This window comes from Palaemon carinicauda, chromosome 26 (genome assembly GCF_036898095.1).
Source record: "Palaemon carinicauda isolate YSFRI2023 chromosome 26, ASM3689809v2, whole genome shotgun sequence".
Classification (NCBI taxonomy): Eukaryota; Metazoa; Arthropoda; class Malacostraca; order Decapoda; family Palaemonidae; genus Palaemon; species Palaemon carinicauda.
Window position 1 is genome coordinate 95,136,257 of NC_090750.1, and position 24,718 is coordinate 95,160,974.

The 24,718-nt window shown below is 44.9% G+C and overlaps 1 long non-coding RNA gene across 1 annotated transcript in view; it reads left to right on the forward strand.

Moving 5' to 3' along the window:
- Positions 1–15,561, forward strand: part of LOC137620279 (uncharacterized) — a 34,593-nt gene extending 19,032 nt beyond the window's left edge. The window contains exon 3 of the long non-coding RNA XR_011040045.1: positions 14,798–15,561. This is a non-coding gene — a long non-coding RNA (uncharacterized lncRNA). The remainder of the gene's footprint in view (positions 1–14,797) is intronic.
- Positions 15,562–24,718: the final 9,157 nt, after the last annotated feature.

A 24,718-nucleotide genomic window follows, 5' to 3' on the forward strand; every position in this document is an offset into this window, starting at 1 on the left:
CCCATCATTATAAACACCAACAATGGTCCACCTTTACAGGGATCGCCACGATGGAATCTTGACAAGGCGGACTGGGATAAATTTCGTGAGCTAAGCGAAATTGAGGGGGTTGCAGGACAGGTTGAAAATATCGATGATGCCATAGACTTACTGAATGGAACTCTCCATACAGCAGGAGTCAATTCAATTCCCAAAACAACAGGGTTATTCAAACGATGACCAGTCCCGTGGTGGTCTTCAGAGCTAACTGCCCTCCACAGAGCCACAAGAAGATCTCTAACACGATTGCATAGACGCAGAACTGATGAAAATTTAATTATGTACAAGAAATGTAGAGCACAGTTCTGTCGTGCCATGAAAGAAGCAAGGCGCCAGTCATGGATGTCTTTTGTTTCCTCCATTAACAGTAGAACACCACCATCTGTGTGGAGGAAAGTAAAAAAGATAGCTGGCAAATTCACCCCCAACCCACCACCAGTGTTGAAGGTGAATGGCCAGTATGTAACTGAAGCAAATGATGTTAGCAATGCCCTGGCTAATCATTTTTCAAATGTATCCAGAAAGTGTGAAGGAGCCCCTGGTCACCAGTATAGGAGCACTGAAGAAAAGAAAATTTTAAATTTTGCAACAAGAAGGGAAGAGTCGTATAATTCTCCTTTCACTGAAAGATAATTTGATTCCGCACTTGCTCATTGCAACGATACAGCCCCTGGACCCGATGGAATTCCATATGCAATGATTAAACATGTACATTTTAATACAAAGCTATTTGTTTTAAGCATTATTAATAGAATATGGCATGATCATAGTTACCCAATTGTTTGGGAACTAGCCATTATTTTAGCCTTTTTAAAACCCGGTAAAGACAAGTTTTTAGCAGCAAACTATCGTCCTATTGCAGTGACATCTTGTTTATGTAAAATCATGGAGAAGATGGTCAATGCAAGGCTGATGTGGTACCTTGAAAAGAAAGGTATTTTATCATCGATTCAATGTGGATTCCGAAAAATGCACTCAACGACTGATGTGTTGATACGACTTGAGTCTTCTATTTGTGAAGCCTTTGCTCCCAAACAGCACCATGTTACAGTATTTTTTTACCTTGAAAAGGCATATGATACCACATGGAGATATGGTATATTTAAAAACCTTCATGAATTGGGATTGAGAGGAGAGCTGCCACTATTTATTCAGGCATTTCTTTCACGTAGAGTTTTTCAAGTGAGAGTTGGGGAAACTCTATCAGAGAGTAAGTGCCAGGAAGAAGGAGTTCCTCAGGGTAGTGTGCTGAGTGTGACCCTTTTTGCACTAGCAATTAATGGGATATCCTCAGCCATTCCCCGGGATGTTCTCTCAATATTATTTGTGGATGATCTCTCAATATCATTTGCTGGCACTAGAATGGCAATGGTTGAGAGAAAAATCCAACACTCTATTGATAAAATTATCCATTGGGCCGACATGAATGGATTTAAGTTCTCGACAAGTAAAACTACCATTGTCCATTTTTATCGTATTCGGGGGAGTACATCCAGACCCGGATATATACATTAAAGGTCAACGGATACCATGTGCAAGAGAAGCTAAATTTTTAGGTTTGATATTTGATTGTAGGCTTACATGGGTTTCTCACTTAAAAGCGTTAAAAGCTAAATGTGTTGAAGCTCTGAATATCTTAAAAGTATTGTCCCATACATCATGGGGGGCAGGCCGCAATACTATTCTAAAATTATACAAGGCCTTGATTTTTCCCAAAATAAGTTATGGTTGTGAAATATATTCTTCAGCCACCCCAAGCCGGTTAAAAATATTAGATTCAATACATCATGTAGGTATTAGATTGTCTACTGGAGCTTTTAAAACCTCGCCTATCCCAAGTCTCCTTGTTGATGCTGGAGAGTTACCTCTAGACCTTTACCGAATGTCTTCCATTATTCGGTATTGGTTTAGATTGCAAAGACTCCCTAACTCTCTAGCCTTTCAGACTGCAAGCCTTGTAAGACACGAATCATACTTTGAGTTGCACCCAAAATCTCCTAAACCTTATGGCTTTCGGGTGAAACGATTATTAAATAGTCTGGATATAATTAGAAATAAGGTACTTCCATTCAAGGTATCATAAATGCCTCCATGGAAGTTACCAGAGATATCATTTTGTAAATATTTTATTGGAGATAAGAAGAATATGTCAGACCTAGAAGCCAGGTCTCTTTTTAATGAACATGTTAAAGAACATAGAGGATCAACTTTTATCTATACTGATGGCTTCAAATCTGATGCTGGCATTGGATTTGGAGTACATAGTAATGGTTTTAATTGTAGAGGTGCACTTCCTCTGAGCGCTTCCATATTTACTGCCGAATTGTATGGCATATTAACCGCTATTGAGAAAATAGCATTGGAGAGGGAGGGTAATTTTACAATTTTTAGTGATGCAAGGAGTGTCCTTCAAGCTATAGAAGTTTTTAATTCTAATAACCCTCTAGTTTTAAAGATTTTAGAATGGCTTTTTATTATTGGACGGAGAGGTATAACAGTTCAATTTTGTTGGGTTCCAGCACATGAAGGTGTGTCTGGGAATGAGAAGGCAGATTCACTGGCTAAGAAGGCTGCATCCGAGTTGCTGCCAAGAAGGAATCCCATTCCCTGTAATGATTTCTTACCTGACATCAAGAAATTGGTTTGCAATAAATGGCAACAGCAATGGGATAGCCTAGATGGGAATAAAATGCGAGAGGTAACAAATGACATATTTCATTGGAGGTATAATATGATGCCCCGAAAATGGGAGACGTCTCTTTGTCGTCTCCGTATTGGTCACACTCGGTTGACACACGAGTTTCTGCTGAAGGGCCAACAGCAACCGTATTGTGACGACTGTTTAGTACCTCTAACAGTGAGGCATTTGTTGACCGAATGCCCCAATTATAACAACTTAAGGAATAGATATTTGTTTGAGGCTCGAGGTGAGGGTGGCAGGTTCATCCTTGCCAAAATTCTAGGAAATGATGTGTCCTACCATGCAAGTGGCATTTTTAGATTTATTTCAGAAGCAGGTCTTCTGAAAACTATTTAACTTTTATGACATTCAACTTTTATGATCTTAATTGAATATTCTTTTATTTTTTATTTTATTTTATTTTTTATTTTTGTATGCATAAATTAAATGTTACCGGCGTCAATGACCTTGGATGTCAGGATGCCTGAAAACTCTAAATTAATCAATCAATCAATCTTCCACAGGGTATCAGAGAAGCATCTGCTAAAAAATCCACTGGAACGTACCATGCGTCTCAATATACGCGAACCACCTGAACGTTGGAATAGCAGCTGAACGCACCACTAACTTCACACATTCTTGTGTCAAACGTCGATCTAACATTAAGTTATGTTTTTTTGCAATGCATCCAGGGACTTGATATAGGGAAAATTTTCATGATTTTAGATTCTCCAGATATTCATCATTGAAGCCGTCAGAATATACCAACGAATCTTCGCATTTTAACAGCTTAGAACATTATATTGATATTATTTAAGTGCAAAACAGTATCTCCTGACTTAACATGACGAGCTATCACTTAAACAATAGGAATTAGATCTTTCTCTTTATTCATATCGCGAATATAATCAATTTTCGAGTGGAGAGTTGGGGAACAAAACTAATTATTTCAGAAATAATGTTAAATTGCAAGGATCTAATTTTCATCATTCTTAGGTTAAGAAAACGGATTTTGAGCGAAGCGAGAAATCTATTTTTGGGTGAGATGGCCATGACGTCCTAATGAAAGGTTCCTTTAGTAGCTTCCGAAGGGTATATATGACTACAGTGATATTCCCAGAGAATCAAACCAAAGGTTTCACAGAATTCTAACTTCGGGCGCGAGTACCTTTAAGATTACTCTCAAGGGTATCGTATATCATCAGGGGACGTATTCTTGACACGCCACATGGCAATCTGCACCCCGAATAGCCTTTACGCCTCAAGGGGAAATACGTGGCAGAATAGAAGGGTAACCGCAACAAAGATTACCCTGGTTCCCCTACTACAATCGTATCGACAACCGCGCCAACTCCCTCTGGCGGTCATTCTTTGTAGCATTGAGCAAGGTGCTACAGATACAGTAGATCAGGGGGGGAAACCGTGAAGATCTTTTCATAGAAAAGAAGGGTGGGTCCATTAGGACGTCATGGCCATCTCACCCAAAAATAGATTTTTCGCTTCGCTCAAAATCCGTTTTATGGGCTCAAGCCATGACGTCCTAATGGAAGCATACCAGAGAATTAATGTATCTGTGGTTTTGTGTCAGTGCCTTAACCTTGGGACAATATTTCTACAGCCAAAAAGGGCCAATTGAGACAAATGACGTTACCGTTATCCGTCATCATCACTAAGCATAACAATGTTAGTGCTTCCTGCCCCCTGCAGGGAAGAGTCATTTTTAGACGTTAGAAAAGGGCCTCAATGTAGCATATATTGTATGAACAAACATAGGTATACACTGAGAATACAAACGCTCTTAAGGATTGTATATATTGCGGAACCAATATCAGTGTCCTCATTCATTGATTGTAAGCATACAATGATATGAGAAATACTTACATGAGTAAGTTAAGGAACTCTGGTATTCTAAACATGCAATTGTTGGGCGAATTAGGACGCAACTGCATTTTAATAGACATTTATTCCTAATAAATGACTACATGCTAAATGAATGTAGCATGATAAGGGAATTATACGAGAGACATACACAGAAATTAATGTTCCCCTTTCTGAAAGGGGAAAATGATGATTGCCACTCTCAAACTGAAGAAAAGCTCTTTTAAAAAGACTTTTCTTTATAATTTCTGTACATGAAATAGTCTAACAACACTGTGTACTATGTACACACGGCACTAGTGGTATCCGTATAATTTCACACCTGAGATTCTGAACAGATTTAGTGTTACCTTGGCAACACTTATTCAAAGGGAGGTCACACAAAAATTGCTGACCCCTTCTCCTTTTAATTGATAGTCCCAATCAATTTACTGTTTATCGCAGAGCTAGACGACAGGGTCCAAATAGCACCTGCCTCCACCACATAATGCTTCAATCCATAGATTTGCTTAGTATAGTGTCTGTAAGACGCATTGGACAACCTCCTATCAGTAGGTTAACGAGGAGGCTGAAGTCAACACACTGAAAGGTTCAGTGATGAAGCAACTTTCCTCGGATCTTTTATCTGCAGGAGTACTGTCAGGATCCGCTCCGCGAAAAAGGTAGGTGAGCTTTGCCCTCAGTTGTAGGGATAATTTGATCCAAAGTTTTCTCCTGTAAAGAGCTGTTCCTCCTGAAGTCTGAAGTTCTATGAAGATAGACCTTAGACGCTCTAGCAGACCTAGAGAGACATCTTCCTTCAGAGGGCAGATTCTCCAGGAGCCCCACCTCTTAGTAGGTAGGACGTCTTTAATGAGAAAGGTTAGATCAGAAAGAGTTGCAGTTCTCCCACTTAATGTGGCCCTCATCTCTGGATAGGGCCACTATTTCACTAACTCTAGTCCCAGAGGCTATAGCGAACCGAAAAAATAACCTTTTAGGTTAGATGCTTGAGGGAACAATCCTCATTGTTCACAGGTGAGGCATAATGTAGGACCTAGTCCAACAACCATGAGATGGGCTTTAGTGGCGTTGCAGGCCTAAGCCTGCACATGTTATCGGAAATTTATTAAAGATTTCAATCGTTAGATCCATATAAAGGGCATATAGAAGAGGTCTAGTCGGGGTTGACTTGCACAGAGATAATGGTCCATGGATCCAAAGATCCCATCAAGTGACCTCTCTTGCAAAGTCGGCCATACCCTTGGTGCTTACTCAAGGGTTTATATGGAGACATGGCCGAAGAACTAGCGTTCTCATAGTATCCAAGGATACACTGCCTCCTTCCTCAAAGGCCAACGTGCTGTCGTCCGCCAGACCCTGAATATAGGGGTGGACAGAGAAGGACAGGCAGAAGATTATGAGATAGTTTTCGGGCCCTTTTGCTTTACAAAACAATTTACTTTTCCCAAGAAGACTCGTATTGTCTTCTCGTTGACTATACTTGTATTCTTCTAGGAATTCTATTTTGCCTTTAAGATCCCAGTCTTTTTCCCAACCATTAAGGGCAAGGAATTCATAAAATGAAGGGATCAGGTGTACTGTGATAAATCGAAGGCAGAAAACTTCTGAACCTCCTGGATAATCCTAGGTGCATAACTAGGACTAGCCTCAGCCTCAGTTCCTTCATTACAGGGAACGGGATGTTCTTGGGATTTCTGGGAGCCAACAGAGCCCCTCTTCCCTGGAAGGGTCTTAGCATGTAGAGAGCCTTCCGGAGGAAATTTGATGGGCTGAACAGGAATTCTAAGTCCATCACTTCTAATGTAGAGACATGGTGTCTGTTACCTCCATTAGAGGGTCCTAGTATGGGACAAAATAACGAGATAGTATCTTGATAACGCTCGTGATGAAGAGAACGATCTGCAGCTCGGTGACTTGTCCCCTTCTGGGAGGGAATGGGTCTGCGTCCGTGTACCATTCCAACTCTATTGGGTTGAACCCGAGAAGAGCATCCGCTGTCACCTTGCGGATCATATATAAACGAGCTGCTGATAGGCGCCATTCCCTTAAGGAAGGGATGGCTAGCATTCCCTAATGAAATGAGACGTCCTTATCCTCGACAGTTTCGACGCCTCCTTATCGCTCGATGCCTCCTTATCGCTTCGATGCCCCAGATCAACCTGAGGAGGTCCGATCTGTGTGGAGAGAGTTTATCCACCCATTACAGGGCTAAAATGGCCTACGGGTCCGTGGCCTTTGGTCATTGTAGGGTAAGCGAAGAGGGAATGACCATCATTGGTCTTATTAGATCTCTTCGAGCGTTTGATGCGTATCTTCTCCAGCCTCTTAGCGCATGTTATAGTTGTGCACGTAGCACTGGGTCTGTCATCATCGTGAACTGGAGGGAGTTCAAAACTCCTCCCTGTTAGCGTCATGGAATCCTGACTGATTTCAATAGTCTCTTGACAGAGCTTGCAATCTCCTTTTACATCCCTAGGGGAAAAGGGGGCGTTAGGGTGACTACAGGTTTCAATGATTTTTTAAAACATTGAAGCCCCTAGGCTGGAGAGAATAAAGATTTCTTGAAGTTATTTGCATCCTCGATGTTCCGGGGCCGGATCATCTCCATGGATGCTCATAGACAGTCATTTCGGGTGCTGCCCACCCCAGCCTGTCGTCCAGGGCCATCGTTACCTGAACTCTTTCTAGGCTTGGTTTCGCTTGACTGCGTCTGCTAATTCCGTAAGGATCCTAGAACTGAAACTAGTCCAACGAGAATCTCGTCCAGGATATATGTTATCTCCTGTAACTTGGATCCTAGGTAGGAGGGGAGGGGGTGACAGACTGGAAGTTGCTGATAGACATCTTCCAGGGCTGGCTAGATTGTCAACACCCCTTACTGAATAGGGTCCTTATGTTCAGAAGGATTAACATTCTGAACTTGCTGTTCTATTGGAACTTGTTGCGTGGCGCCAAGTCCAGAATGACTCAGAGTTTTCTTGAGTCTTTCATGTGAACACTAAACCGCCTTCATTGGAAATCAATGGACTCTACTTTCCTCACTGCTAGTATGCTCTAGAGCTCTAAGGTATACTCTTCTAGGGGGGATTTGAATATAAGAAGAGTTGAGGAAAGGATGGTGGAGGTATGTCCATTTCCATTCTAGTCTCATCTTGGTCAGACCTAGGACTCCAGGGATCGAAGGTCCGGCGAACCAGGAGGAACTTCCCTCCTACCAGAAGCGTCTGTTTGCTTCGCATGATCCGAAGGTGTATATATCTGACCGTCTGTGGAACAACGGTCATTGTAACTGTGGGATGCTGTCTAACATCCTAAGGAGAACTAAGAAACCCTTCCGTTCTCCTTTCAGGCCATACCTGACTGTTTGCCTATATCAGCTTTTCAGTGTTTCACTGTAATAGAAGATTCCTTTCTATTGTATAAAGCTTAGGATAAGTACGCTGGAAAAGAGGAGAGACACAGACGTGTAAATCCTTCCAGCCAACTGCTGCGGTCTTCCTAATTATTGATTCTAGGGCATCCCCTTTCAAGAAGGGGCCGATGGAAGATTCTAGTCCATAAGGATAGAGTAGCGCCCTACATCCGGGGAATTAATAATGAGAATCAAGAGACTCATGAAGAATCAGCGTAAGGAAAAAAAGGGGGGGGGGGGGAAAGTGGATCCCCCAAATCAGGTAGGTCTCAGCAAGGGGTTGTGCTTAGAAGCACAACCTACTGGAAAACCATTCTATTGTATGGTTATGTACCAAAGGTTTTTGTCTGCGATATGGTCCTAAACTGCAGGTGTACAGGGTATCGTATACTCCTATACAACTGGCATGTCACTGTCAAGGCTAGTGCTTGGGGGTAAGTTAACTGGCACAGTACTTCAGTACCGATATGGCTAGCAGGTCTTCGACATATCAGTGACTTGTCGGCTGTCAGCGGGTCGCTGACAGACGTCACACCATCCTAGCCAGTATTCAATGTGACTGGGTAGTGGTGAAAACTATACGCATAGTCAGCGGATCTCTGAACCAGAGGCGACTCCTCGGGTGTCGGCAGACCGCCGGTAATCGGCGGGCTGTCGATTGAAGGTATACCAACTCGGCTATTGACTGGGTGGTGACCAAGGGCACACACTGCCGGCTCTTGGCGGCGGAGTCAGATGTGACAGTGAAACAATGACTGCTGTCGTTGATTTCACTACAAGGTGTGGCTTGATTGTGGAGTCTCTGCCCAGTGTTTGTCAGTCGGGGGTTCGAGTACCGCTCAGACTCACCAATGCTGTTAGTGTCTGCAACCTCATCTTGAGAGGCAGGGTGGGGGGGGGGTTAGACCTTAGAAACCTATAAAAGGAGCACTAAATCGGCAGTTTTAGTAATGTGGGTAAACCTGCATATATTATGTCCGTGAAAATACTCATCTTTATAACTGCAGAAGACTGCAATGCATCATCTGGTGTCCCTCCTGTAAGGAAGGGAGAACAGAAATGAGTATTCAATTGATTATCGCATCTATAAACAATTTGCAAAATCGTCCCTTGACAAAATAGCTTAGGACAGAAAGCTAAAAGAGATAGTTGGAGACACATACCCGTGTATCCCCTGTGAGCCAATACTTTTACTTCTCCTCAGTCTTAAGATAAGGAAATTCCTCCAGCCGGGGAATTCCCTGAAGAAAAGGGGTTCGAACACCTAGGTGTAAGGAAGTGTACATGCACTGTCCCCTTCTATACTTAATGCTGTGAGGTAAGGAGGATTGATACACAATCAGAGTATCGAAGGAATGTCATTCTTTCGAAATAGGAGCTGTAACAGCAGAAGTTCGCATCCAAGATATGTTGATTAGAGATTAAAAGACATATATTTGTGTATCCCAACCCATCTATTTGCTGTAACCTCCCTTACAATATTAAATCAGGAAGTTTCCTGAACAGGGAAACTCAGTGATAAAGTTTCCTTTGAAATTTAATATTGCAGGTAAATAGAAACTGACTCAGAATATTGATGAAATATTATTCCATCAATATAGAATTGGGTTCAGCAAATATCTAGACAGGGACACCCAATATATATCGGAAATAACTACTAGTATAATCTATACGTTAGTTATCCATCTGCCGTATTTACTATACCACAAATATACTGACTACCTATATACAGTAGACCTATACCGTAGTTCAGCCAGCAGAAAATAAAAGACATATACTTATGCATCCCAACCAATCTATTTGCTGTGACCTCACTTACAATATTAAATCAGGGAGTTTCCTGATCAGGGAAACTCAGGGATAAGGGCTCTCCCCTATAGGGGTTAGAGGTGTCACACCACCAGCCCTTTACGAAATTCAATATTGCAGGGTAAATGGAAACTGATTTCAAATCAGAATATTGATGAAATATTATTCCATCAATATAGAATTGGGTTAAGCAAATATCTGGGCAGGGATACCCAAGATATATTGGAAATAACTACTAGTATAACATATACGATAGTTATTCATCTGCCGTATATACTATACTGCAATTATACTGATTACCTGTATAGACATATACTGTAGTTCAGCCGGCATATTGCCGGATTAGCTAGCTATTGCCGGAGCATCTAGCAAGCTAGAAAAGAGAGAGAGAGAGAGAGAAAGCATGGAGTGAAGGCTATCTATTACTGTATATGTATACAGTAATAAAAGATGTAAAAGTCTAATTTTACTGCCTTTCTCCGAAAAGAAGGTTCACTTCCATTTAGCCACAGTGTTATTGTCGGCTTACTACTGTAGGCCAGCCTACGGCAGCACGAGTACAGTCGGCATTCTACCTACTGAGTCAGTATCTACTGCCGGCCAGAACAAAACGCCGACAACAGAAACTGTGACTAGCAGTTCAAGGGAGAACTGGAGAACCTTGGTGACAAAAGGGATCTCCCATCCACAGGCGCTGGAAGCCGGCAGTCGGCAGTCGCTGACGGCTGAGGAGGGGGGGGTCTGGGTGGCTCCAGCAACCCACCGGCAATGATAAGGTTGCAGGACTCCAGCACAGGAAAGACAATGGCTCGGCCATCGTAAAAGAACAGAGAGGGGAGGGGAAAGGGTCCTATATGAGGTATAGAAGGGACCGGCAATGTTGCCGGATCTACACACCTTGAAGAAACTCTGTTTCAGTACTGGCACGACCACAAGCGGCAGGAGAATCATTTATCCTCCAGCTTAGGAGGTGCTAATACAGTTAAGGGGACGGCAGCTCATGTCGTTCCTCTCAACAAGGGAGAAACAGAGTTCCAAAGCCGGCGCCATCCTAGGCCACAAGAGTATACGACTCTATAGCCTAGGGTCGGCGAGCATAGGACTAGTCTACTAGACCACAGGGAGAAGGTGGCGGCAACATTCGACCACTTCAGGTGTAGTCTAGGGAGGGCTAGCCTCCTATTCCGGCAGTTCCGCCGGCAGGGGAATGCAATCACCCCCCCCCCCAACCGACTGCCGACAATGACTAAATATTCTGAGGTTCTGATCGAATCCCAAAACTTGCCGTTAAGGGATGAGACAGAAAACTCTAGGTTAGTCATGCCTGAATTTGAAATTCAAGGCCGACGCAAAGAGTTGTAGCCTAAGGCTACTCTCAGAGGGAAGAGAGATTACCCATAAATCTCTAGTAAGATTAATAACGGTTAATATAATTCCAGGAGATATCGATCTCCAGGAATGATAACCAATACACAAGGGTAACCGGGGAAAATGACGAAAGTATATGTTGTCTAGGTTATGTTACCAGACAAGACGAGATTTTGGTTACCTAAATCACCAAAACTCTGACATATACGATCGCCACGGAAAAGGGAAAAATATGCTTATTGATATCTTTACAATATATAATGCCTAAATAGCTTTCATAATAATGATTAAGCTATTTACACCGGAATATCGTTCTGCTAACTAAATAGCACATGTACAAAGAATGACAGAGCCATGGCGACACCGGCGATCGGCTAAGATCCGCACACAATGAATACACAAATTCATTGTGAGGCTGGAACTAAATCACATTTTGTAAAGAATCAATACTCAACTTTCTGGATGGAGAAAGAAGCCGTAGAAGCATAAAGATTCCCAGAAATCGATCGAAAATGTCAGATCGACAGGGAACACCACCGTAGCGAGTCGCTACAGATAAAGGAATGACCGCCAGAGAGAGTTGGCGCGGTTGTCGATACGATTGTAGTAGGGGAACCAGGATAATCTTTGTTGCGGTTACCCTTATATTCTGCCACGTATTTCCCCTCGAGGCGTAAAGGCTATTTGGGGTGCAGATTGCCATGTGGCGTGTCAAGAATACGTCCCCTGATGATGTACGATACCCTTGAGAGTAATCTTAAAGGTACTCGCGCCAGAAGTTAGAATTCTGTGAAACCTTTGGTTTGATTCTCTGGGAATATCACTGTAGTCATATATACCCTTCGGAAGCTACTAAAGGAACCTTCCATTAGGACGTCATGGCTTGAGCCCAAAAATATGTTAAACTGTATCTTTTTTCACAGTCATATTACGAATTTACGTTAACAGAATGTAAAACTACATTTTTGTCAATATCCTCTGCTTGCAAGTCAGTCTCTCAGGGAACAAGAAGAGATTCCAGAGAAGGGAAAGAGCTTCAAGTGAATTTCTCAATAGGAACCAATCCCATCAGGATCTACACTTGGATCCAGATCCTTCCTCATTTATGATTATAGCAGATTTGTCAGTATTTGTGTCCAGGTGAAGCATTATATTTTACAAAGGTGCGAGTCTTTTCTGCCATATTGTCATCTTTGGAGATCCTCCCTGTGCTCAGATGATTGGTAGGTGTTGTGTAATCGGTGGCTTCTTGCCGACAGTCTTCCATTTAGCTCTAGTTTCATTAAAAGCGAGCAAACTACATAACCTATCTTATCTTTTTTCACCCGAAAGTTCTGTCATTTACTTTCATTACAAAATTTGCAGCTAAGATCCAAAATGCTGCTATTAATAATATCAGATTTGACTTTTATAATATCAGCATTAAAGGAAGTATGGTTTGCTACTTTGTCCCATAAGGGCAGTTTGCTTATACCTTAAGAGGACTGTTTCACTACTGCCTGACCTTTCCTATCATGTTTGTTAGCACAAGTCAAACAAGAAGGGAGAGTCTGAGATCGCAATCCCTTTCTGGTTTTGAGAAGTGGTTATGAGGGCTTATATCTTAAGGAGAAGCATCGAATGAGTCCCTTACCAAAGCCCATAACTTTTGTGTTGTTGCCACAACCTTAGCATTTGGCATCAACCACTTGATAGACACTAATCGAGAGGCTATTAATAGAGCTTTCAAATCCTTTGGAGACATGATTACTGTGGCAACTCCAACGGCTCACAATATTCATGGGCTAGCCACAACCATAGCTTCCTATAAGCCCTAAAATCCACCTTTTTGTGACAAGTGATTTGACTTTTTTTCATCACTCGAGGAGGAGACTGATGACGTAGTAGATTTACTACTATGCCCTGTTGGGGCAGTGAGTCTCTATTTGATAAAGACTATACTTTGTGTTTCCGATGTCTCTAATATATTTGTCAAGATTGGATGGAAGGAGAAAAGAGTAACAGAAGGTACCATTTCTCTTTGACTGCTAGAGACTATCATGAGGTTTATAAACCCTTTGGGAGAAGCGTCTTCTAGGGCCTCTTCCAGGGCTCGTGACATCCGTGGTCGTGTCTCAAACATTGCTTTCCACAAGAACCACCCAGCGCTCAAAAGACCCAAGACACCTGCACTCTAGACCCTGTAGTGGCTGTCCAATAGTCAATGTAGAAACTATGCTTCTGCAGCACAATTATCCTAGTGTCAACTCATCTGTTACTTATTAGTACTTAATGCCAAATGTAAGTAACATTTCGCCCTATCCTAATTCTCGTGGCCTTGGGAGTATCAGCATTGGTAGACACTCAAGCAGGTGAGGACATTTTGAATCATACCTTATAGAATATAGCTATGATTTTATAATACATATGATTGTCAGTTTCGAAGCATTTTACTTTTTTTGTTGAGCAGGGATAACATAATTGAGTATTTAGGTTTGTCCCTACCTCGTATCGGGGCCGAGGGTCTAACAGGCGGCCTTTTCCTGCCATTGGGACTCCCTCCCACCTAAGGAAGACTCCCTATTAAAATGACTCGTGTTTGTATAGCTAGGAAAAATACAAATTATTTTTGAGATTTGTAGTTTATCTTCCTTAATTGATACTGATATACAATAGAAATTATGAATTTTCCCCTGCACAATACTCAATACACAATTCAAGCAAGATGATTTCAATCATATGTCCTCAAAATAAGTTGTCAATGCATTGACGACGGAATGACCATTTCATCAACGCTTAGCGCAATGACGCTGAAGTTAGAAAAGTGTCGCAATGATGTTGCCGCAAATACATCGTCGCAAATTAAATTTTGCGCCTGTTTCCCCTTAATGCCAAATTTTCTGTGTAATTAGCCCAAATTAATTATTGAAATGAAATCCAATAATAACTGTGAATGTGATTATTCTAATACTGTAATCGTAGTCTGATTCTTAGATTTCTTGCAGCACAAAATTTGAAAAAATTGAAATTTCATCTAATCAGCTTTAGTACCAATTTCATCTTATTTTGGTTTCTTGATTTGTTTTCCAGGGGACTTCTCGAGAGAGAGAGAGAGAGAGAGAGAGAGAGAGAGAGAGAGAGAGAGAGAGAGAGAGAGAGTGGAATATACTTAACTGATAACTACTTCTATTTAAATCATTCAATTTATTTATATATGATTTATACCCTATGAGGCTAATACAGTAGATTATAGATTGTAGTTTAAGTTTGTACTACTGTGATACTATGATTATGATACAGTGATTAGAGGTTTTTGCTTCCTCAAAATAAGCTAACCTGAAGAAATTTGTTTATGATGAAAAAATGTAGTATTATAAATTATGAAATAATATATTTCACCTGTAAGTTTATAATAATGCATGCTCCAAGTATCAGTTAAACAGGTTATATGAAACATTTTAATCAGTCAGGATCAGCAGTGGGTTTTTTTCTTCAAATCATTGTTTCATTTAATTAAAGTATAGTTTTTATTATGATAAAGTGATAAGCTATTTGAGTGTGTGTTGTTGACTGTATTGAACTTGCTGACAGCTAATAACATTTCTAAAGAACCTTATTTTCCTTTACAGAAGTCCTTCGTTCAGGATGTCGATTCCCACGTACGAACTGTCTCCCCTATTGTCGCTGAAGACTCCAACGAAGTTAGATTTCTTCAGTCAACACATCTGAGTGGCCCAGTTGAACCAGTGGACCAATTTGTGCTTTTTAAGATTAATGTACTGACCTCTTTCATTTAACATTGTGTTTTTTGGTCTTAAGAGATCTAAAATAGTGTAGTGGTAAAAAGTATTATTGTGTTAGGTCATAAAGTCTAATAGGTCGTATAGTTTAAAAACTATTAGGTGTTTGACTTTAACAAAGAGTATCTAAAGTTCAATGTGATTTACCTTATTTTTTTTGCTCTTTGTATTAGAAATTATTTGGCATCATGTTCTTCATACGGTATTATACTATTTTATGAGTCCTCAACTTATAAACTGAATAGGTGCCAAGTAGCTGTTTATAAGTCAAATTTTGTCATAATTTCACCCAACTCACACACCTACAATTTTAAGCTGCAAAAGTCTCCATAAATAGTCCCGTTTCATGTTGCAAGTGTCGTTTTGCGGACTCTATCAAATTGTATAATATTTATTACAGAATTTCATTATGAAATTTTTATACAATATCTCAGATTTATGACTTCAGTTGGATTTGTAAGGTGAGGACCATCTGTGTTTTGATAATATTGTTAATAGGCAGGACACATTTACATTTTAGGGAAACTTTAATTTTTTCCGTAACTGAAATACAAACCACGCTGTTCGGCGTAGCTGAAATGACGAGCCATTAGAATTTTAACGAGGGTTTACTACCCCACCGCTAGTTAACGGGGGTTAGGGAGGAGTAGCTTGCTACCCTCCCTCCCTCACACACACCTGTGAATACTTCACTTTGCTTTTGGCTCGGGTGATGAACAGACGTGTCTGCTCTCACCCTCACTTGACTGCCATTAATCTGTCTTTGCTTTCTCTTTTTCTACAGTGTGTGAAGTTGGCCTCTATTAATAATAATGCGTACGTGTCCTGGATTACCTGACCGCCCTTGTGGGACTTTTGTGTCGGCGGTCGACACAGATCCTCACACCTTGTTTCCTCATTGTAGGGACCAACGGTGTGATAGTGGTAATGTATGCGGTGAGTGTAGGGAGTGGTCTACCTCCCAGTGGGAGAGGTTTGCCCGGCGCTGGAAGATGAAGTCCAAAAGGGATATTTCTCCTTCAAAGGCTTCTTTAAAGAGAGAAAATTCCAAGCCCTCTTCTTCCGTAGCCCAAACCTCCTCCGAAGCTCCCACTCGATCGGTCTCTTCCGAGAGGCCGTCGAGTGGTAGCATAGGCTGTAGTTCTATTGACCGATCCCGGGGTGCGGGAGAGGTAGTTGCCTCCCATAGCGAGGCAGCTGCCCCTCCTCCCTCGGAGGAGGATATTGATTTCTCTGTGAATAACAATGATTTGTTACAGCTTTGGGCTTCCTTGGGGCTTCAGGGTTTGCCCTCCAATGAAGCCCTATTTGACATGATCCAACTGGGAGCAGCTGTTAAGCAATCGCCGACGATAGCAGACATAGATCCTCTGTCTATCGTTGACGTTGTTGTAACGGAGGCCTCCTGTGTGTCTGATCAAACTCCTGCTCCTGTTGTTGCTGAGGTAGCTGAAGGCTTAGCTTCCCCCTCTGAACATCCTTCGAGGGTGGAACTTAGTCCTACGATCCCTCCTGTTAGTGATTCTCCCCCTCGGGGGAGTTCACTTACAGAGACTCCTCTGCGGAGACCTTATGATGGTCAGCTTGCTGATCCCACGGCCCCTAGAGGGCATATAAGGCGGAAGGCTCGTCCTCCCCTTCACCGTAGAGGACTTCCTTCTCCTCACAAGGGAGTTAGGAGGCACCTATTCGGCTCGTCATCCCCGCAGTCCTCTGCGGAGGAGACTCGCCGTTCACCAATCCTGCCAGCAACCACCTTAGACCTCTCCGGAGATCGTTCGCGATCCCCTTCGGTGGAAGGTCGTCCTTCGGGAACCCCTGACCTGTCACCCTCCAGACCTGCTGACCTGCCGTCACCCTTCAAGGCTGCTGATGCGCTATATGTGCCTTCTATTCCTGTCATTGCACAGGCACCGGTCCCTTCGGGGCACAAGGGACTTGAGAGCAAAACTGCGCCTCAGTCCCTCAAGTGTCAGGTACCCCCTGCGCGCCCTCATGCTGCTGCTTTTCCTGACTTAGCGCCCCAGCGCGCACCTGCGCGCGTGCGAGCACCTATTCCTGTTCCTACGCGCCAGGGTTCCCCTGCGCGCCCACAGTCTCCTGCGCTGCAGCGCCCACCTGCAGTTCCTGCTATAGAGCGTCAGCGCTCACCTGCCCGCAAGCGCTCATCTGTTCCTGCTACAGCGCTCAAGCTCTCTCCTACTTGTCAGCGCTATCCAGTGCCTCAGCGCACTTCTGGAGTTAAGCGCGCAGTCGCAGTTGTTCCTGATACAGCGCGCAAGCCCTCACCGGCGCGCCAGCGCACCCCTACATTCCAGCGCGCAGTCCAGGAGGTACCTAAGTTAGCGCACGGGGGCTCACAGGTACCCCTGCACTCTCCATCCAAACTGCGCACTCCTGTGCGCCCGAATCCTGTTGCGCGCCCATCGCAACAGCGCACTCCTGTGCGCCCGCATCCTGATGTGCGCCATACGCGCCCGCGATCTCCTGCGCGCCCACGATCTCCTCAGGGTACAGTTCCTGCACCACCTGCGTGCCAGCGCGCAAATTCACCTTTGCGTTATCACGAGGCTGCGCAATCACGCCCTCGCCCCATGCTTCCAGATACGCGTGCTCCACGCCCACGCGCTAGAGACATTTCTCCTGCTCACGCGCGCCCAACAGTCTCGTTCGCACGGGCTCTTCAGCCGGTTCCTGTGCGCCTGCACCCGCGCGATCAAATGATTGCTCACGCGCAAGCGCTCATCCAGCCTTCAACCCCGCCCCACGTTCCAGCTCCTGTGCGCCGCACGCCCTCGCCATCACCTACGCGCCCTCGCCATCACCCTCGCGTGCGCGAGAAATTCCTACCGTGCACGATCCTCCCGCGCGCGATCCAGGGCAGGGCTCATCGCGCGACCACCAGCGCGATTTGCGCCGCGATCGCCAGCGCTATCCCGCACGCAATTTCACGGGGCTTCAGGCGGACAGGTCATCGTCTCGTTCCCCTCCTCACAAGCGCAGAACAGCGCGCTCGCTGGAGGAGGGGAGGTTTCCGGACAGGTCTAAGGACACTTTTTCTTCAGCTTTGTTTCAGGCAAACCCTCGTTTGTCGACTCCTCCTAGGGATCGATCGATCCCCTTCCCTCCAGAGGGAATGTCTGACAGCGCGACTGTCAGCCAGCAACCCTGGTTTGGGACCATAGTCAGAGCTCTCATGCAGGGTTTTAAGCCTGTGTTCTCTGAACTGGGTCACAAAACAGTGGCGGCTTCTTCTCCCCTGAAGAGGAAGAGAGGAGTCCCCTCCGTGGTGACTTTGTAGTGGTTTGCGGACTGTGGCCAAAGGTAGCACCCAAACTGCCTAGTATCCGAATGCCGACCACAACCCGACGTTCACTACACAACAAACATACAACGGTGGAATACCCAAAAACCTAAGTAACAGTTCAAAGCACTGGGCACCACCCCTTGATTTATAATGGGCAAGGGGACCCAGCTAGATCCTGACTTAAACCTTTGCTTCTCCAGCTTGCTGATCATAAGTATAAGAACATTAGGTGAAAGGGATTATTATAAGTTATTTGAAAGATTAAAAAAACAATGGCTGAGTAGGGGAACTCAGTGGTTTAAGGAACTGGAATGAGATGCTGTACTGTATACATAAAAAACAAGAAATGTTTATTTGGAAAAACTAATAGGAATAATATTACAGTACATCAATTAGAATAAATAATCAAAGGAAAAAATTAGCATCCCTTTCGTAAAACTTCAGCATCCGGGTAACAAAATAAACATTACACAAACAAGATTTCCACTGGGGGGACACTCATAAGTGTTCCTATACAGTTCAAGTATAACCAGAGGCACTTCTAACCGTGTATCTATTTGGGCAAGTACCAGTATGCCATCTATAAAGAACATATAACGGGGAAAAATACAGTACCACAATTTTCCCTAAATCAATACTGTTCTCATCAATCTCCCGTCCACCATTGGGATGCAAAGTCACTTAAACAGTCCTAATTTCTGAAAAGTACAGCCGCAGACTATGTCGTACAGGTCTCTACGGGCCCACAATAACAATGTCTCAAAAATTTTGTCAACAACACGAGCATTCGCCAATGGCCTTATAATACATTGGTTGTGGTGTTATTCATTCAAACACATGATGGTACTTACAGTTCACAGGCAGTGAAAAATGAATACAGAGCAGACACACCCACCACTACACACTGGTAACAGGCCATCAACTACATTTATAATTGTAATGAACAGTACTAGACAGATACTCTGTTCCTATATTCTTTACATACAGTGGTCTCGAGTAAATTTCCCTTACAATTGGGAACTTCTGTCAACATAAAGTCTGCCGTATCTGTTCTTTTTTCTTTTCTTGATGAAGGAACCTATTCTTTTAAAGTACAGTACTTCTATTTACTCAAACTCTGGTTACACATTCAAACCCTACAGAGAGTAGGGCGTGCTGCAAAAACAAATGTGATTAGACAACTGGTAGGACCAAAAAATATTACAATACCCCTTAAAACTATAAATAATGCTTCTATTCATGAATTTCTGTTATAAAAATAAATGAATTTGTTGCTGGCAAAATATGTAAATCTATTTAAGAAAAATTGAAATCTTTACAGTGAATATAAGGGAAATCATTATAGTACAGTACTGGGGCAGAATATCAGACATTATGACAAAAGGGAATTGATAATGAGAGTTACTTTAAAACATTTATAACCCAAGCTCGTTATATGTGGAAATGGTTTGTATTTTCCCCAACTATTATTAATTTATTTCACAACTTCTCCGAGGGCTAAGCTGTCTCCTCGGAAATCCTTGCGCAAGGCTCTCTCTCCCCCCCAGACTTTCTCTCCCTCCCCTGCGGATGAGGATTTCCACTCCTCAGGGGAGTCGGACGAGCTGGTTCGTTCCCCCATCGCACCAATGGGGGAAACTCCACCTCTCCCTGAGAAGTCTTCTCGCACGGGTAGAGAAGAGCCTGCATCCATCGTTATTAGTGTCCTGTATCCCTCCCAGGAGGGAGCCGAAAGACTCGAAGACTTTACCTAAGTCTTCGGCAAGGATCAGACAGGAGCCAGCTAGACCTTCGGAGAATGTCCACGAGTCCCCCCAGGAAGACTTTGCTGCTAGCCCTTCGGGAGGAGAGCTTCAAGAGTCAGAACATGCGTTCTGACAAGTTCTGACCCTCATGAGAAATCCCAACGGGTTTCCAGACCCAGAGATTCCTCCTCGTGAGGGTAAGGACACGGTCTTGAACCGAGTCTATGGCATCCAGAAACCATCTAGGGCCAGTGCAGCTTTGCTCTGGTCACAAGGGATGAAGAGTGCCAGAGACAAAGTCGAAGGCCAGCTGTCTGAGCTTGCCTCCTCCAACAGATCCAGCGCCGGTAACAAGCTCCTCCCTCCTCCTCGAGTCCACCAGAGGAGGTATTTCGAGGTCTTAGAGGAAACTTGTTTGGGTCTTCCTGTTCACCATTCTGTGGAAGAACTCACTGGGGGAGTCCCTCTAGAGAGACTCTCCACCGGCATGTTTAGTATTCTGCTACTGAGATCCTAAGCCAGGAGAAGGTGGCGAAGTGTGCCATGCAGGCAACCTCGTGGCTTGACATCCGGCTGGGGTCTCTGGACATCCTGGTGCGGTCTGAGGATCTGTCCAAGGAAAGCACCAGGAAGGCACTGGAGACATTCTTACTCTCAGGCACGCGGACCATCGAGTTTCTGGCCCACCAAGTCTCGAGCTTGTGGGCCAATACGATCCTGAAACGACGGGACGCAGTGGCTGAGAGATTTCACCAGAAGGTCCCCAGTTCCGACGTTAGCAGGTTCAGACATTGCGGACGCAGTGGCTGAGAGATTTCACCAGAAGGTCCCCAGTTCCGACGTTAGCAGGCTCAGACATTCTTCCATACTCGGTAAGAGTTTGTTTGAGCCTAAGGACATGGAGCTAGCTGCTGAGAGGTGGAGGAAGTCCAACCAGGATTCCCTCCTCCATAGGGCCCTGACATCGAGGCCCTACAAACTTCCAGCAACCCAACAGCCCCGTCCAGCTAAGAATGCGAAGAAGACGACAGCAGCAAAGCCAAAGGTGTCTAGCCCTTTCCTGTCAAGGACAGGAAGGGCAGGAAGTCCTCCAGGGGAGGTAAAAATCCTAGATGGAGCGGCCGAGGCCGTAAACGCTAGGATTGGCATTCCCCCTGCATGTCCACTAGGGGGGGGAATGCCTACAAAGTTGCGCGACAAGGTGGCAGCAACTCGGGGCAGATACCTGGACGATTTCTGTGATCGGCCAGGGATATCGCGTCCCGTTCACAACATCTCTACCTCCCCTGACAGCGAAGCCAGTGTCATTGAGCTCCCTTACCATGGGATCAGTAAGGGGGCAGGCCCTCCGGGCAGAAGTCGAGACCATGTTGAAGAAGGACGCCCTCCAAGAGGTGGCAGACGGGTCCCCAGGCTTCTACAGTCGACTCTTTCTTGTAAAGAAGGCGTCTGGAGGCTGGAGACCAGTCATCGACCTCTCTACCCTGAACGGGCTTGTCAAACAGACACCGTTCAGCATGGAGACGGCAGACACGGTCAGACTTGCAGTGAGACCACAAGACTTCATGTGTACACTGGACCTGAAGGACGCGTACTTCCTGATCCCAGTCCACCCGTCTTCAAGGAAGTACTTAAGATTTTGCTTAGACAACAAGATCTACCAGTTCAAGGTGCTGTGCTTCGGTCTCTCCACAGCTCCTTAAGTGTTCACCCTGATATCATCTTGAGCTCACAGGATTGGTATCCGTCTCCTCCGTTACCTGGACGACTGGCTGATCCTAGCAGACTCGGAGGCAACCGTTCTTCGCCACCGAGACAAGATTCTCGAACTTTGCTAGGATCTAGGGTTCATGGTAAATCTCGAGAAGTCCTCTCTGCATCCCTCTCCGAAACTGGTATACCTAGGCATGGTCATAGACACCAATCTCAACAAAGCTTCCCCATCAGATGACAGGATAGCAAGGCTGAGGAAGGTCGCAAGGCCTTTCCTCAAACGAGAAGAGCTTCCAGCCCAAGTGTGGTTACGTCTCCTCGGCCATCTCTCTTCCCTGGCCCGTCTGGTTCCCAATGGTCGCCTCAGAATGAGATCTCTCCAGTGGCGACTCAAGTCTCGGTGGAATCAAGGACACGATTCCCCGGACACTCTGATCCCTATGGGTCCTATGGAACAGACGGACCTTCAGTGGTGGGTGGCAGACGAGAACCTACGAAGGGGAGTGGATCTTCTCGTCCTTCCCCCGGATTTGATGTTGTTTTCGGACACATCAAAGAAAGGGTGGGGGGCCCACGTTCTGAACCACAGGACCTCAGGCCTGTGGTCAGAATCAGAAAAGTACCTCCACATAAACCTGCTAGAAATGAAGGCCGTATTCCTGGCACTTCAGAAGTTCCATCAGGTCCTGGCGGGCCACTCTGTGGTGGTGATGAGCGACAACACCACAGTGGTGGCTTATATCAACAAGCAGGGAGGTACCTTTTCACAACAGCTATCCCATCTAGCAGTAGAGATACTGAGATGGTCCGAAGTCCACTCAGTCACACTATCGGCTCACTTCATTCCAGGCAAGAGGAATGTGCTCGCCAACAGTCTGAGCAGAGCGACGCAAATAGTGAGTACCGAATGGTCTTTGGATCGTCAAGTAGCCAACAAAGTCCTGACTTTGTGGGGTTCCCCGACTGTGGATCTGTTCGCTACAGCACTGAACTTCAAGCTCCCGCTGTACTGCTCCCTAGTCCCGGACCCCAAGGCTCTCTGGCAAGATGCCTTCCAACAACAGTGGGACAACATCGACGTTTATGCCTTTCCCCCGTTCTGTCTGATGAGGAGGGTGCTCAACAAGACCAGAATATCGGTCAATCTATCGATGACCCTGATAGCTCCACTATGGCATCACGTAGAATGGTTTCCGGACCTTCTGCAACTCCTTACGGCGTCAATGACCTCAGATGTCAGGATGCCTGAAAACTTTAAATCAATCAATCAATCTGCAACTCCTTATGGAGCTCCCGAGAGAACTCCCTCCATGTCACGAGCTACTTAAACAACCACACGCCAACATCTTCCACAAAGCCGTAGCTTTGCTTCGACTTCACGCCTGGAGACTATCCAGCACCTCCTCGCTGAGAGAGGATTTGCGCAGCAAGTTGCGAATAGGATGTCTGGACACCTGCGCAGGTCATCCGCGGGGGTCTACCAGGCGAAGTGGCGAGTTTTCTGTGGTTGGTGTCGTGGAAGGGGTATCTCTCCACTCGATGCCACTATTCCAGCAATAGCAGAGTTCTTCGTGTATTTGCGGGAAGAAATGGGCCTTTCAGTCTCGGCAGTAAAAGGCTATCTCTCAGCCTTAAGTCTAGCCTTCAGGCTCAAAGGAGTGGACATTTCTTCCTCGCTGGAACTTTCTCTACTCATACGGAGTTATGAACTTACCTGCCCTCAGTCGGAAGTGAGACCTCCTCCATGGAACGTGGTTCGAGTTCTCAGGTCTCTGAAGAGACCTCCCTACGAACCATTACGCCAGGCTTCAGATCGCCACCTTACTTGGAAGATGGTGTTTCTGCTAGCTTTGGCTTCAGCCAAGCGAGTCAGTGAATTTCATGGTCTCTCGTATGACATCGCCCATTCAAGGGGATGGGGGGAGGTAACGTTCAGGTTCGTCCCTGAGTTTGTTGCCAAGACTCAGAATCCGGGAGTGCCGGACCCTCGGTTCGACTCTTCATTCTGTAACAGATGACGCAGACCATCTCCTACTGTGCCCAGTAAGGTGTCTGAGGTTGTATTTTAAAAGAACAGCTGCAGTTCATCCCCAGGTGCAAGCCTTGTTTGTGAGCACTGGGAAAACGAAGAGGAGGGTCACTAGGAATACCATCTCGGCCTGGATTCACAAGGTAATACACCTAGCCTGTAATCCTGACCCCCCTTCGTCACGTCGCCCTAGAGCACATGATGTTAGGGGCATAGCTACGTCCCTGGCCTTCAAGAAAAACTATTCAGTGACGCAGGTCCTGCAAGCTGGGGTGTGGAAGCGTTAGACGACCTTCACAGCCCACTACCTGCAAGACGTGACACACAGGAGACTCGATACGTTCTCTATCTGCCCTGTGGTGGCTGCACAACAGCTGGTCTAACCTTAGGCTCCTTAATGGACAAGTAGCAGAAGGTTGAGGGCATTGTTACCTGGTTTTAGTCTGCATGAATGAAAAGGTTTGTCTGGCCCTTATTCTTTTCTTCATCCTCTCCTCCCTTGGAGAAAGCAGCATCCTGGGTTCTCTGCACAGCTGACCTCAAACCACTGCAGGTAAACCATGCTTCCTTGTGTTCCTAGTATCAAGGTTAATACTGTCACATCCCCATACCCTGACGAGGTGGTATTGGGAGAGTCCTAGCCTAGAATTCCATCTGAAGAACTCCAGGTCAACTTCCTAGGACGAGTCACACTTCTCACCTTCACACACAGCTTATGTAGGCCGCAGCAGTTACACAGCAATGCTAGCGAGGCGCAGGGACTCCTTATTTCTTGAGTACTTACACACTCAAATATTGAGTCCCCGGGCAAAGCCAAAGCCAGTATGGCAGGGACTTACCACCCTTCCTAAGGGGTGAGTCACCATATTAAATAGCGTGGTTTGTATTTCAGTTACGGAACAAATGACAAATTCGTAGATAATTTGTATTTTTCCTAACTATACAAACCTTAGCTA